Raw genomic sequence first — 14772 nt, forward strand, 5'->3', positions numbered from 1 at the left:
AAGGAACAAGAGGAACCGTAAGGAGGAGACGGGTAGGGTGGGGCTATTTCTGAGGAAGTGACCCTGAGGTAAAAACAGAGGAAGGGAGTGTGGTCCGGAGCTCCAGGCAGAGCACAGGGTGGGCGGAGCCTTCTCAATGAGTCCGGGATTGGGGGGGGGGGGGCGGGGAGAGAGAGAGAGAGGGAGAGAGAGAGAGAGGAAGCAGGGTTCTGAGACCAGGAAGGGGAAAAAGAAAGAGAAACTAGGTTTGTTCTGGGAAATAGGACTGTGGTTTTTATATTTGCAAGTTCCGGGCGTGATGAACATTAAGTGTAGAATGTACTAACTGGTTGGGGAAAAGTGATAAATTTGCAACTTCTATCAAGCATTTTGTCCCCTATTAAAAGTTCCCTGTAAATTTCAAATGAGATTCATCTGTGAATTCATGTAATAAACATTGAGCTACTGCCAGGCACTGGGCGATATTTGCTGAACTGGAGATACAAACAGTGAGTAAATGAGGTGAATGAACAGATTCAGAGAATCAGTGTGAAAGAAAAAGAAAGACAAGGGTATGGAGGAGGGAGAGGGGAGTGGGTGACAGAGGCCAAATAAGGGATGCAGTGCGATTTTCAGTATCTTTGTCACATGTGGAGGGAGGCTTGCCCAGTCGCCATCCTCCTTCCCACCTGACGTGGGAAGCAGCTTTGAGGCACATGTTCCCCACTCTCCTCTTCCTTGGAGCCTTTCCCTCTTTTCTTGCTCTTCTTCCTCTCTCCATGTCTTCCTTTTCCTAGAGCTTAGGAGGACCAAGCCTGGAGGAGACAGTAACTGTGGCTTCCTTCTTTTGCCTCCACCTTTAATTCCTATTCCTTGGACCCAATTCAATAAACAAAGATGAATAGAGGCTTACTCTGGCCCTGGAATATACAAGATGGGAGACTCCCATGGCCAAGGGCAATTCTCCAGCAAGGAGGCATCTGGGAGCCATTAGCAGCCAACATGCACAGCAGCTGGGCCAGGGGTGTCCCAGCCAGCAAAGGGGATCTGTGTGAGGCAACAACAGCGGATGATCTCACACCCTGCTCAAGGGAGTGCAAATTGGTATAGGACTTTGGAGAGCAAGGTAATATAGAGTAGAAGGCTCACGTATCCTATGACCCGGCAATTCCACTCTCAGCCATTGACCTAGAGAAATGTTTGCATGAGCAGGAGAATATGAGCAGAAGACTATTGCAGCGAACTCTGAAATAGCAAGAATTAGAAATAAACAAAATGCTCATCTAAGTTGGATACATTCGCACAGTGGAAGGCAGCAGGTAAAATGAACAAGAATTACAAATATCATCGGAGTGAAAAAAGCATGCTACATAACAATATGCATGATGTTGCAATTTATACAAAGCTTAAAAGTATGCAAAATAATGTAGCATTTACATGTGTGTGTGTGTGTGTGTGTGTGTGTGTAAACATGCTGTGACTCCATTCCCTCTTGTCTGTCTGTCCATGTCTTTATTCTGCCACTTCCTTCTCTTCCTTTCCCCTTTTGCTTCCCTTGACCACCCCCAGTGATCACCTCCAGCCCCAGCTCATCCTCTCTTCAGCCTCCTGCCCCCTTGGGTCCCTATGGCAAAAAGGCCCAGACTGGAAGGAGGCCTGGGGCAGTTGAGGCTCTCTGGGACCGGGAGCAGAGCAGGAGGTGGACAGGGACCCCTCTTTGTTCCTCCTTTTAGCCTGAAAAGCTCCACTGAGCCTTCCTGAAGGGCAGGCAGCCAAAGGCCTCAGGAGAAGGTAGACTCATTTCCTTATAAATGATGTGGTTATGAGGGCGGGAGTTTCACATGTGGCTTTTTGCATAATCAAGTTATCAGGTAGTTAGCCCATTAGAGGGCTCATAAAGTCTCCAGCTGCTCTGACTCAGGGCGGGAAACATCCATGAGATGAGCCAGCAGGGATGGAGCTCGGAGGGCAAGGCTGCCCACATGGTGTCAGGTGGGGATACTCTCTGAGGCTCATGTCACAAAAACCTAGGCTTTAGAATGCGTCTGAGTTCAAGTCTTAGCCTCACCACTTGCCAGCTGTAGGACCATGGGCAAGCAACCAACCCTCCCTGAGCTTTTATTTCCATATTAGGGCAATGGTGGTTTCGAGGTAGAAGATTGGCCTGGGGAAGTGCAGCCGGCCGCTCTGACAGGAGGGCAGTCCCTGGGTGTGGCCACCAATTTTTGGACTCTAGTCCCCAGACTTCCCTCAGAAAATTAGAGGTTGGCACTTTGGTGACTGTGGACGGTATCAGCTAGACTCACCGTATCAGATTCCTAGGGCCACCATAATGAAGTGCCACAAACTGGGTGGCTTGAAACAACAGAAATTTATTCTCTCACAGTTCTGGAAGCTAGAAGTCTGAAACCAAGGTGTCAGTAAGGCCATCTCTCTCCAAGGCTCTAGGGTGTCCTCCTGTCAGGGAGGGGGGTGGTCACCATCGCTCCCTTGTCCAAGGTGGTAACTTTTCTGTGGAGGCCAAGGGTAGGGCAAAATGATGTATTTGTCAGTCCTGATGACATGTGGAAGGGTTGGGGGCCCTCACTGCATGAAGACAGGAGGGAACATTATAGAGCTTAAGCTTATTAAGGGAGGATATTTTGGGCATTCTCATATCCCGTCTTGTCCCCTAGAGATGGCCTGGGTCCTCAGCATCCTGGTGAGAACACCAGGAGTGAATGGGAGCAGAGAACTCTGCCAAGTGCTGCCCCTTCTGGGTCTCTCTCTCCCCATTCTGGGGATTCACTCCTCTGCTCATGTCTCTACCACCTTAGGTTAAGGAGGGATGGGGTGCAGAAAAACTGGAGGCAGGGCTGGTGGGAGGCACCTCAGAAGTGGAGTGCCCACCTGAAGAGTCTGTTTGGGGGATCCAGCTTAGTGGATGCCCGGAAGGCTGGGAGAGAGGTGCTCTGTCTTGATTCCCAAGAATTTGACCTCAGACATGTAGGAATTTGGAGTGTCATGGGCTTCCTACAAGCATGGTTTGGTGGTACATAGGGCCATGCCCTTGGACAATGATGTTGAGCCCTGAGATGCCCACTTCCTGCTCCCTTTCTATGTGTAGTAGTCTAGGTTCTTCAGAGAAGTGGATGAATCCAAAATACATAGGGAGAGGGAATGAAGGGGGGAGGGGAAGGGAGAGGTTGGTTCATGTGATTATGGAGGCTGATAAGGCCAAAATCTGAAGGGTGTGCCACCAGGCTGGAGACCCTGGGAAGAGATGATGTTACAGTTCCAATCCAAAGGACATCTGATGGCAGAATTTCCTCTTGTTCAGGGAAGGTCAGGCCTTTTCTCTATTCAGGCCTTCAACTGATTAGATGAGGCCCACCTACATTATGGAAGGCAATCTGCTTTACTTAAAGGCCACTGAGTTGAATGTTAATGTCGTCTAAAAGAACCCTCACAGAAGTATCCAGATATCCAGAAATGTCCAGAAATATCTGGATGTCCCATTTAAGCCAGGTTGACACACAAAATTAACCTCCTTACTAACATGACTTCACCAAGCAATAGGAATGGTAGCTTTTAGTCACTGAGGACTTACCTTGTACTGGGGGCATTGTGCTTACTTCCCAGCACTTACCACATGTGTGGTAGATTTTACATTCCTTTCCCAGAGGAGTCAACTGAATCTTGCCCGGTGTTACAGCCAGTGTTGATGGCTCTCTTTTCCCAACCAATGACTCCTGCTCCAGCTGCTGCCAGTGAGGTGGCTAAAAGCTTACATCTGAGACCATCTCTGGAGGATTGCGTGTGACCGATGGGATTGCTTTTTTCCAGAACCTTCTGGGAATTTACATCCTCCTCTTCCACTGCCACTGCCCCATCCTTCAGGGATGGACAATGACTGATTGACCCAGGGGTACAAAAGTTTGGCCTGCTTACCTCAAGGGGAGACAGTGCTGAACAACTTACTCCCTAGAGCTCCCCGTGGGATCAGACAGAGGTTAGACACCAGCTGAGACCCCATTCTTGCTGAGCATCTTCTTCTACCTTGTCCTGGTTTCCTCCCTCCCTTGCTCTTGAGATCATTTGCTCAGTAAATCATGTGCCCAAGAATTCGCATCTTGGGTTCTGATTCTAGACAATGAGATCTAAGATACCTGTTAATGAGGAATTTAGAGCTAGATCTAGTTGACTTCGAAGTTGGCCCACTGAACCCCTGCATTGTCCAGAGTTGGAGGAGGTAAGCTGTCAGGTGATCCTTGAGGGCCCCTGGTCTCAGCTGAGGAGTGGAGAAGAGTCCTAGCCTTTAGGAAGTTCTTAGTGACTTTGTCACACTCCCTCCCTTGCTTGCTCACCCCTTGCTGCTGTCTTATTCCACAAACCACGACACCAGCAACAAGCTGCCCAGGTAGGTACCTCTACAAGGGCAGGGAAGGGCAAGTTGAAGGCCAAGCTTGTGAGTGAAGAGACCATAGGTCTGTGTGTCTCAGGCCTAAGTCTTCCGAGAGCAGGGAGTCAGCTTTCAGTAGGAGGAGGCCAGATGTGCAGTAACAGGACCGTACTTGAAGTCCTGAGCTGCAGCTTGGGAGAGGGTGTGAGCCAGACCCGGGTGGGCAGGCTGCCTGGTCAGCAGGCTCTGGGCCTAGGCTGCGGCCCGAGGCCCCATTCGCACAGCCCCCTGCCTGTGGGAGTGCTGAGTCACCACCCTGGGAAGGTCTCAGCCGGATTTTTCCATAACTTAGAGGTTTGGAAGTGCTCCAGTCATGCCTGCTCCAGTTAGAATTTTGCCTCCAGCTTTCCCAGGAGGCTTCCAGCCCTCTCTGAGAGTCAGCTGCTCAAGGATAGCAAATAAGTGAGAAACGAGCTCTCCCAGGTGGAGATGAGAGAGTCTGGACCCAAGAAGGTAGAGCCAGAGCCTGGCAGAGAGATTACTGAGGGCGGCTGTGGAGTTGGGGAAGGGCTCCTCGCTGGCCCCCAAAGAACCTCCTACTCCACCTGGCCGGTGAAGACAACAAAGGATGGGGTACCCGTTGGCTGAAGACTTCTCTAAACTAAAAGAGACATGTCGGACTGTTCTCTTTGGTTAAAGACCTTTATTACTGCCTTCTCTATGAAAGAATATGGCGTGGGGCCTTTGGTATCAGGTAGACCTAAATAAAAACCTCTGTTCCATCCTTAAATTCTGTGATTCTGGGAGAGTCACTTAATGTTTCAGCGTCTCAGTTTCCTCATCCAGTAAATGGGTTGCCATGTTCAGTATATAGGCTTATTGTCTGGAATGGGGCAAGTCAGATGAAGGAAGTAGATCATCAAGAGGCAGAGAGAGGGGTGCCTGGATGGCTTAGTCTGTTAAGCATCCAACTCTTGATTTCAGCTCAGGTCACGGTTTGTGAGATTGAGCCCCATGCCAGGCTCTGCACTGACAGTGTTGAGCCTGCTTGGTATTCTCTCTCTCCCCCCCTCTCTCTCTTTCTCTCTGCCCCTCCCCCGTGTGTGCACCATCTCCCTCCCTCTCTCTCTCTCTCAAAATAATAAATAAGTTTTAATTATAAGAAAAAAGAGGCAGAGGGGTGCCTGGGTGGCTCAGTCAGTTGAGTATCTGACTTCAGCTTAGCTCATGATCTCACAGTTCATGGGTTTGAGCCCCGTGTTAGGCTTTGGGCTGACAGTGCAGAGCCTGCTCTGGATTCTCTGTGCCCCTCTCGCTCTCTGCCTCTCCTCCACTCATGCTTTCCACCCCCCCCAAATAAACATTAATTAAAAAAAAAAAGAGGCAGAGATAGTCTTGGTGGACTAGGAAGGCTAAAGAAAAATTCATCCAACTTCACCATGAAGGAAATAATTTACTTCTAGAGCCAGGGTGGTGTATATAAGGTCACTGCTTACCTGTTTCAGTGCTCAAGGCAGATATCTCTAGTTATATCTGCAAACTGTAACGCTGGATAGAGCTTCCAGGTAGCTTCTATTGTTTGATCAGAGGTGGCACTTGAGCTAGAACCTGTGTGTCTGTCATCCTTGCCCTCAGGTCAAGATGGCTTGACAGCCATCACACAGGAATCTCTACATGAGTATGTGAGAAGCAATTTAAATGGAGAAAATTTGTCTTTAGGACGTCTTCTACCTTGAATGCCTGGGGATGGAGATGGTTCTGATTGGGCAGCCCAAAGGCTCTATTATTTTCAGGCAGCTTGAGTTACTGGGCAGAGATCAGACTTGGTGTGGACCTTACAGAAGACTACTAGCTTGGCAGACCTGGACTCACCAAAGATGGACTCGTAGGCTGCACCCGCACCCCGCCCCCCAGGAGCAGACCCCAAGTCAAGGATTACACAAGTCATACAAGTAGCTTATTTGCAGAATAATCCCAGGACCACCCACAGGAAATTCAGGAAGTGAGACCGGGAAGAAAATGAAGCCAGTGCAAGGTGGATTTTGAACTAGGTTGTCATTGTAGGTGGATTTTGAACTAGGTTGTCATTGTAGGTGACTGGATCTTAATCCTGCTGAGGAAGGCTGGGAGACAGTGCAGAGCGCCTATGTGAGTTCTGGCATCTGAGGGGTGAGGGAGCTGGGGTATTTATATGCCACCTCCCACCAGTCATTAACTGAGGGCTATTGTGGTAAGATGTTAACTCTCTGGTTACAGATAGACAGGATGAGGCCAAGCAATCAGAGAAAGCTCTCAGGAAAAAAAAAAAAAATCACAGGTCCTGGCAGCCAGAAGTGGTAAGAGTCAAAAGGAGTTATCTGCTATTCATGTGGCCCCCAAATCCCAAGGAGCTCACATGAGTCTGTTCATTGAAAATCAGATCAGCCTAACCTTTTTCAGTGTGTATTTCTCTTAAAATTCCAACCTCACCCTGCTCCAGTCTGCTCAACCCCTAGGGACATAGAACGCATAATCCCTGGACCGAATGACCAGAACCCTAGTGATTAAAATAGTAAATATTTATTTTACATTTACCATGGATCAGGTGCTTTGGTAATTGCTTTCTAAGAATGATCTCATTTAATGATCACAACACCCCTATGAAACAGGTGCTATTATTATCTCTGAAGTTCAGAGAGGTTAAGTGGTTGTTCAAGCTCACACAGACAGTGTTATGGACTGAATGGTTGTGTTCCTCTAAAATTCATATGTTGAAATCCTAATCCCCTATGCGTATCTCACCTGAGTGGCACTGCCCCATGCCAGCCCATGCTGTCCTTTCTGCCCGTCCAGACTCTACCTACCTGCCTCAGGCTGGGCTCCACCTCACCATTTCCCAAAGCCTCATCCCATCTCTGAGTGTACTCTTGATTTGCACAGGCTATGAAACAGGGGGCTCGGGCCAAAGTGAGCTAAATCTCTGGGGTGGGGAGCAGGGAGAGCCCTAATGATGCTCTTAGTCTCTTCCAGAATCCAACAGCCAAATAATGAGCTCAAGGTAGAAGATGCCACACTTGATTCTCATTTTAATGTACACCCTGTGTCTCTACGTGTCTCCTGTTTGGTGCCTATGACAAGGCCAATGCTGTTGGGCACTGGAGACACAAGTGCAAACTAAAAAAGCCCTACCCTCGTGGAGCTGACGTGCTGATGACAGACAGACAGACAGACAGACAGACAGACAGACAACAAACATGTCAACCAGTAAACAGACTGTGTCAGACGATGGTAAATGTTCTAGAGAAAAATAGAGCCGATAAAGCTGATCTGGCTGAAGGAAGGTAAAGGAGGGAGTCACGTGGACCATAAAAGAGGAAGAGCTTTGCATTCAGGGGAACAGCCAGTGCAAAAGTCCAGAGGCAGGAGCACCCTTAGTATATTAAAGGAACAAACACAGTATGACTGAAGAGGAGAAAGGGAAAGGGGATGATAGGAGAGAAGTAGCAGGGAGAGATCACATAGGGCTTTGCAGACATTGTAAGGACTGTGGCTTTTGCTTTGAGTGGGGTGGGGGGCCACTGGAGGGTCTCAAGCAGAGGCAGAACATGGTCTTTCTTAGCCTCTGTGGGGTTACTCTGGTGAGAATCACCTGGGAGGGGGGAGGAGTGGGGGTGGGAGAGAGAAACAAGGGTGGAAGCAGAGGAGAGGGATACTGCAGAGAGCCAGGTGACAGGTGATGGTGGTCCAGACCGGCTGGCAGCGTGGAGGAGATATGTAGTCAGGTGTTTTGAAGGCACAGATGATGGGATTGCCGATGGTTTGGTTGAAGGGTGTGAACAAAGAGAGGAGTCAAGGTTTCTGGCCTGAGCAACTAGTCTGGAAATACAGTAACATGGGGAAGAGTGTGGAAGGAGCAGATTTAGGGCCATGCATGAGAAATTCCATCTTGAATATGGACTGTGATTTTATGGGGAAACTCCATTCATCTGTCTTTCTAGCTGAGGTCTGTGGCTAACTTGGCAGAGAAGTAATCCAGCAGGGCAGGACAGCAAATCAAAACCCTGGGAGGCAATGATGTTTGACTACAGAAAAACTTGTATATTTTTCTTGTATATGAATGTTTACAGGTTTATTTATTAAAGACCAAACCCTAGAAACGATCCAAATGTCTATCAACAAGAGAATGGATAAGCAAATTATGGCCTGTACATACAGTGGAATAATACTCAGCATAAAAAACACACCAAAGCCAAAAACAAAAAACACATGCAACCTGGCTGAATCTCAAATGCATTATGCTAAGCAAAAGAAACTTTACACTTAAAAGAGCACACACTGTATGATTCTTTTTGTATGAAGTTCAAGAGCAGGCTAAACTAAGCTAAAATCAGAATGGTCATTTCCTCTGGGGAGGGGGGTGGGATTGACCAGGAGGGGCACACAGGACCTTTCTGGGGTGATGGAAATGTCCTATATTTTGTTCCGGGTGGTAGTTTCACAGTATGTAGGCAAGTTTTAAAAATTTTATCGAGCAGAATCCTTAAGATGTATGCATTTTAAGATGTGTGCAAATTAAACATTTTCAATGTTTTTAAAAAAATGACACGATGAAAAGAAAATGACCTCTGAAGTTGAGGTCTGCTTGGAACACCCAGCTCCTTGTAAACAGATCCTAAAAGGATGGAGTGATGTGGGGGTCCTTATCACCTCCTTTGGTTGCCCAGTATCTAAACCTCCCCTTATACTTGGAGGTACCTGGCACTATGGGCTTGCTTTCTCCAGTGACAAAGGTGGGAGTCCAGAACCAAGCTCGGCCTCCCTGGAGTGCTTCCCAGAGCTCTGAGTCTGGGATGAGGCCACAGAGAGCAGAGAGCACTGAGAACACGGCCACAGTCAGAGACAGAGGGTGCCAGGAGCGGCAGCGCCTGGCCACATGCTTGCAGTGGTCAGTTCTTCTGATCAATCCCATAAGTCACCCTGTAATCTTCTAATAAATCCCTCTTCTGCTGAGGCCGTCCAGAGCCATTGCTGTGGTTTGAGACCAAGCGCCCTGCCTGGTAAAAACGCTCTGTGGAAAGAGCCCAGGGGTGAGTCAGAGAGACCTGGATGGTGTCCTAAGTCACTCTGGTTCATCAAGTCCTGGTGATCAGACAGCCAGAGGGAGCTTATCCCATGACCAGCCCAATTCATGAGGGAAAGCCAGAGGGCAGGGAGAGCCCCCTGGAAGGGTGGGGAGAGCTGCTGAGGGCAGCTGCAGGGCAAGCCGGCCCAGCAAGGGATTCCAGTTTTAGCTCTGTAGGGACATGCTGCAGCATACCGGTCTTACTGGACTTAGGGGCTTGACCCGAGCCCACAGAGCTGGATCCTTACAGTCTAGACAGAGCACTAGGCAGGCGCAGCTTTCAGGGCATGAGGGGCCCCCATCCCTGCCTGGGGAATGTTTCCTGGGGTGAAACAGAGCCTGGGCCTCAGGGAGCCCTCAGCAGAAAAGGAGACCAAACCCAAGATGTGAAATATGCCTTAGAGCTCACAAGTGTATGCATGCACGCGCGCGCATGCAGACACACACACACACACACACACACACACACACACACACACACACACACACACACACACACACCCCTCCTCAAAGAGGGATCTCCTTGCTTCGTTCCTCAAAGAGGAACGCAGGGAAAAGATGGGAGAGTGCCCCTGCAGGCCCACGGCGCTGTTTACAACCATGGCAGGTGTTGCTAATCCATCACCAAACTCTTGCAGCATAACCGTTGACAGAGCTGGGATGTCGACAGGTGGCTGTTGGAGAAAGACCTCTCTGATCTGCAGCCCCCACCCCCCCCCACCCCCCCCCCCACCCCCCCCCCCCCGCCCCGCACTGGAAGGCACACGAGGCCTTGGGAGATGGCAGCGGGCATGTTCAGCTGAGCCCCGTGGTCCCTGCTGCCCACAGGCTGGGCGATCTTGTCAAGTCCTCTGACATTTCCGGGGCTTGCTGTTCCCCTGTGTAGGAATTCGAATTTTGCAGGGCTGTTAGCTGACAGACTGAGGCACGGTATGGGGAGGCATTTTGTGAACTTCTCGGGGCTGTGCACATCGGAGTGGTTTTATGGCTTGGTTTTGTTTTTCCTTTGAGAGACATTCGCCACTCAGGGATGGTGGCTACGAGGGACCTATGAACGACCTAGGAGGGGGCATGACGGGAGAAAATGAGGACTTGGGGTTCTGTTTGAGGGGGAGGGTTGCCTAGGAGGTGGGAGGGGTGGGAGGATCCAGAAAGAGAGAGGGCTTGGCTTTCCGGAGTCCCTCCACTTTGGGGAGGGGAAGGCTCAGGACAACGCGGTGGAGGGCGATTCACTCACTGCAGCCAGCCCCGCGCTCCCTCAAATGCTGGGCTCAGAGTCGGGAGTCAGTGGGGGGAGTGTGGTGGGAGAGCTTAGTCTCCCCGCCTGGCCTTCCAACTGCAGACTCCTGGGTGGTCTGGACCTACGTCAACACCGCTCCCCACTCCTCTCTTGGCCCTCCTCCCTACGGCTCTGAAAAGTCCAGTGGCGTCACTTCTTCCAGATGTGGCTTCCAGATGTGGCTTGGAGCAGGTCAGGCAGATCAGGGATGCAAAGGCAGCCACCAAGCCCCTGGCTTTTCCTTCTCCCTCCTTCTCCGAGGGGGCCTGCTCCGTCCGCTCCCTCCCCTGCCTTCCTTTCACCGCTGGGTCAGTGTACCAGGTACCTAGAGGCACGGGTGGATGGATAAATAAATACCAGTTACGAAGAACCTGAGCCAGACAGTTGCGTCTTTATTCATGTTGGAAAGAGCGTATAATGGGGGGAGTGGAGAACTCTCAAATATTTCTGTTCTGAGCAGTCCCAGTGGCTCCAGGAGGAGGAAGTGAGCTGTCTCCTTGGCTGGGGACCTGCCAGGGCTCTGGGCCCAGGGCCAGCCAAGGCCTGAGAGGAGCTGCTGAAAACCTCCCCCTTAATGGGAACAGCCTGGCCCCTTGTGCCTCACTAGGATGGAGCCCCAGTTAGGGGGGAAAGGCAGCTGTTTTATTAGTGGCAGCCTGTGCAAACCAGGTGGCGCAGCTGGAAGCGAGTTCCCTGCCTGGACCAGCGTGTATCAAAGCGCACCATGTGCTCCAATTCCCTAGGGCTCTTGTTCAAATGCAGATTCTGACTCAGTACATCTGGGACCAGGCCTGGGATCTTTTATTTCTAACTAGCTCTCAGGTGATTCTGACGCTTGCTGGTCTGTGGACCACATTTTGAGCAGCAAGGCTCTGGACTGGGTATCTGAATCATGTCTATCTTTTTCGACACTTCTCTCTCTCTTTTTTTTTTTCTGCTAGATTTTTTTCTCCTAGATTTCTTTCTTTTTTTTTTTTTTTTTATTAAAAAATTGCCACAGGGTAGACAGCGAAAAATCTCCTATCTCTGCCTCCAGCAACACGGGGATCCCTTCCCGTGGTCAACCAGTGCGGTTGGGTTTTGTGTACCTCCCTCCCAAAGATATTTGATGAATATACAAGTAACTACATACCTTCTCTTCCCTCTCCCTTCCCTGGTACCTGATACGGTGCTGCTTTGCATTTTGCTTTTTCCATTAACGACAGGCCGGGGAGAGGGCTCCGGTTCTTTCTCTCTCTTTTTAAGTTGTACACCTTCATTATGTGCCATAACTTACTGAGCAAACCTCTTGCTGGTGGACGCTCGGTTGTGTCCAGTCTTTTGCCCTTGTGGATGGCAGTGCAGTGAACACCTTGGTAGCCTGTCGCTTCCTGCAGGTGCAGTCTATCTGGAAGACAGAGGCCTGCGAGTGGAGATGCAGAGTCAGAGTCTACGTGCATTTGGAATTTTGATGAATATTGTCAAACCGACTTCCCCACAGAGGTTAGAGAAGGCCTGTTTCCCTTATTCTCCCAATGCCATGGCTAAAACTTCCTGATCTTTGCCAACTTGATATGTAAAAAATGGTAACTCTTTTTTTGGAAACTCCCCCCCCCCCCCCCCCCCCCCCCCCCCCCCCCGTTAGCGTCTATGGTCCTCTTCAATTATTTATCAGTGAGTCGATGCATCCATCATCTCTGGGCCAGCTGCCCTATCGGGTACTGGGGATCCAGCAGAAGACTTCCGACTAATCCCTGTGCTTTCCTCTAGTAGAGAAGATGAACAGTTAAACAGCCAATCATTCCTTTTTTAAAAATATTTATTTTTGAGAGACAGGCAGATTTGTGAGTGGGGAGGGGCAGAGAGAGAGACGGAGACACAGAATCTGAAGCAGGCTCCAGGCTCTGAGCTGTCAGCACAGAGCCTGATGCGGCGCTTGAGCTCACAAATCATGGCCTGAGCCAAAGTCAGACATGTAACCACCCAGGTGCCCCAAACAGTCAATAATTCCGAGTGAGCATGAAGAGCTGGGAGAAGGGGGTGAGTTCTCCAGGCGGCACTTCTTAAACTTCAACGTGCTCATTGCATCAACCTGAGGATCTCATTAAAATGCAAATTATCACTCAGCAGGGGGCGGGGGGCTGGGGTGGAGTCCGGGGTTCTGCAGTTCCAACAAGCTCCTAGGCGAAGCTGGGGTGTTGGTCCCCAGATTGTGTGTTGAGTAAGGAGGACCCACCTGAAACAAGTTTGCAAACTTTTCCCGTAAAGGACCAGATAGTAAATATTTTCAGCTTTGTGGGCCACTGTGGGCTCTGTTGCAGTCCTTCAACCCAGTCTTTGAAAGTGGCCCTGGACAATAGGTAAATGAGTGGGTGTGGCTTTTTTCCAAGGAAAACGTATTTACAAAACAGGCAGTGGGCTGGATTTGGTCAGCGGGCCCTGGTTTGCTGCCCCTTGCCCTACAACACCATAGGCATCCAAATATCTGCTTGTTGGAGTGAGGAGGAAAGGGTGTCTTTGGAGTGGTAGCAGGGGGCTGAGCCTGTCTAGGGGTCAGTGGTGGCTGGAGGAATGGCGTATGAGTCAGAGTCCAACCAGGAAAACAGAAACCAGGGTTTAATAGAGGTCATTAAATGCAGGGGATTGGTTACATAGGTAATGAAGAGCTGAGCAGTCATCCAGGGACAGCCCAGAGATTAGCAACAGCAGGAAGCTGCTACACCCTGGGGAAGAGGAGGGGGCGTAGAGGTAGGGTAGAGGTGGTGTTACTGGGGCTCAGATTACCCAGGGGGAATGGGAACCATGGTGGGTATACCCACCGGGAACAGGAATCATAGAGGAGGTCCAGCCATGGTTGGAGACACAGGGAGGGAGTATCCTTGCATCTGCCTTTTTCGGGCCTTCCCATCTCCCACCCATTAACCAAACCTAGTTGTGATCTGACCTATGCGGGAGCCTGCATGGACCAGCCCCCATCATATAGAGCTAAGCAGGGGAAGTCAAGACATGACTTGACGCCAACAGGCCAAGGCCCAGTCAAAGGGACACTTAGAATGAGATTCGAGTGTAGGTAGTTGACCAGGCACGTGATGGAGGAAGGATGGGTGTTTCAGGCACAGACAGCAGGTGTAGGGTGTGTAGGGGTGAGTGTGTGGGAGGAGGTCAGCAGGGAGGCCACTCCCTTAAGCCGGATGACATTTATGCTTTAGAACAGGGGTTGGCAAACGTCTTTGTCACATAGTTTTCTTTGTTTTGTTTAAAAACAAAATGTAGAAACGTAAAAACCATTCTTAGCTCACAGGCCACACCGAAACACAGCCAGCTTTTGGCCCATGGCAGTTTGCTGGCCTGTTTTAGAAAGTTCTACTTTAGAAGGCTGGGGGTGGATAGGAGGCTGAGAGCAGACAGAGAAGTGGGAAAGGAGGTGGCTGAAGACACCAGGCAGGAGATGGTAGCCGCCCAACCAGGGTCATCACGGAGGAGAGAAGGGATGAGGTAGAGATTCGGAATGGACAGGACGTAGAATGAAGTTCTAGGCCGGGCCTGGAAGGGTTTTCTGACACCTTGAATATTCCCCTGAGTAGCTTGGAGCCCCTGGCTCCCTTGCTTCAGGGAGCTAAAGAGACACCTGTCATCCTGGCAGTGTACTTCCCTACCCCATCCCCCAACTCCTCCCCAGACCTCTCTTTAGGGCAATGGTGGAGGAGCAGGTCATGCTGCCTCTTAGTGAGCCAGGGATCAGGGCTGCCCAGCGGATAGTGACTCACTGACTGCTCATTCTAGAATATTGGTACTGAGTATTTGTGATTCTCAGTTTCTGGACTTGGTGGCCATTCCAGAATGACCATGGGTAAGACCTCTCTGGCTTTTGGGTCCAGAGTAGGGCTGGGAAGCCCCTTAACCAGCTGTGGGTCCAGACACCTGCTGGTAGCCCCCACCATGATCTTGATCACAGGCTAATTGTGGTATAGACAGGGCTGGAATGATGTCTTAGTTTGGGCTCCCCAGAAGGAAGAGACAAAGATTCAAGTGCAAGTAGTTCAATGTACTGTG

This window comes from Panthera pardus, unplaced genomic scaffold, assembly GCF_024362965.1.
Source record: "Panthera pardus isolate Hobbes unplaced genomic scaffold, ASM2436296v1 HiC_scaffold_25, whole genome shotgun sequence".
Lineage (NCBI taxonomy): Eukaryota > Metazoa > Chordata > Mammalia > Carnivora > Felidae > Panthera > Panthera pardus.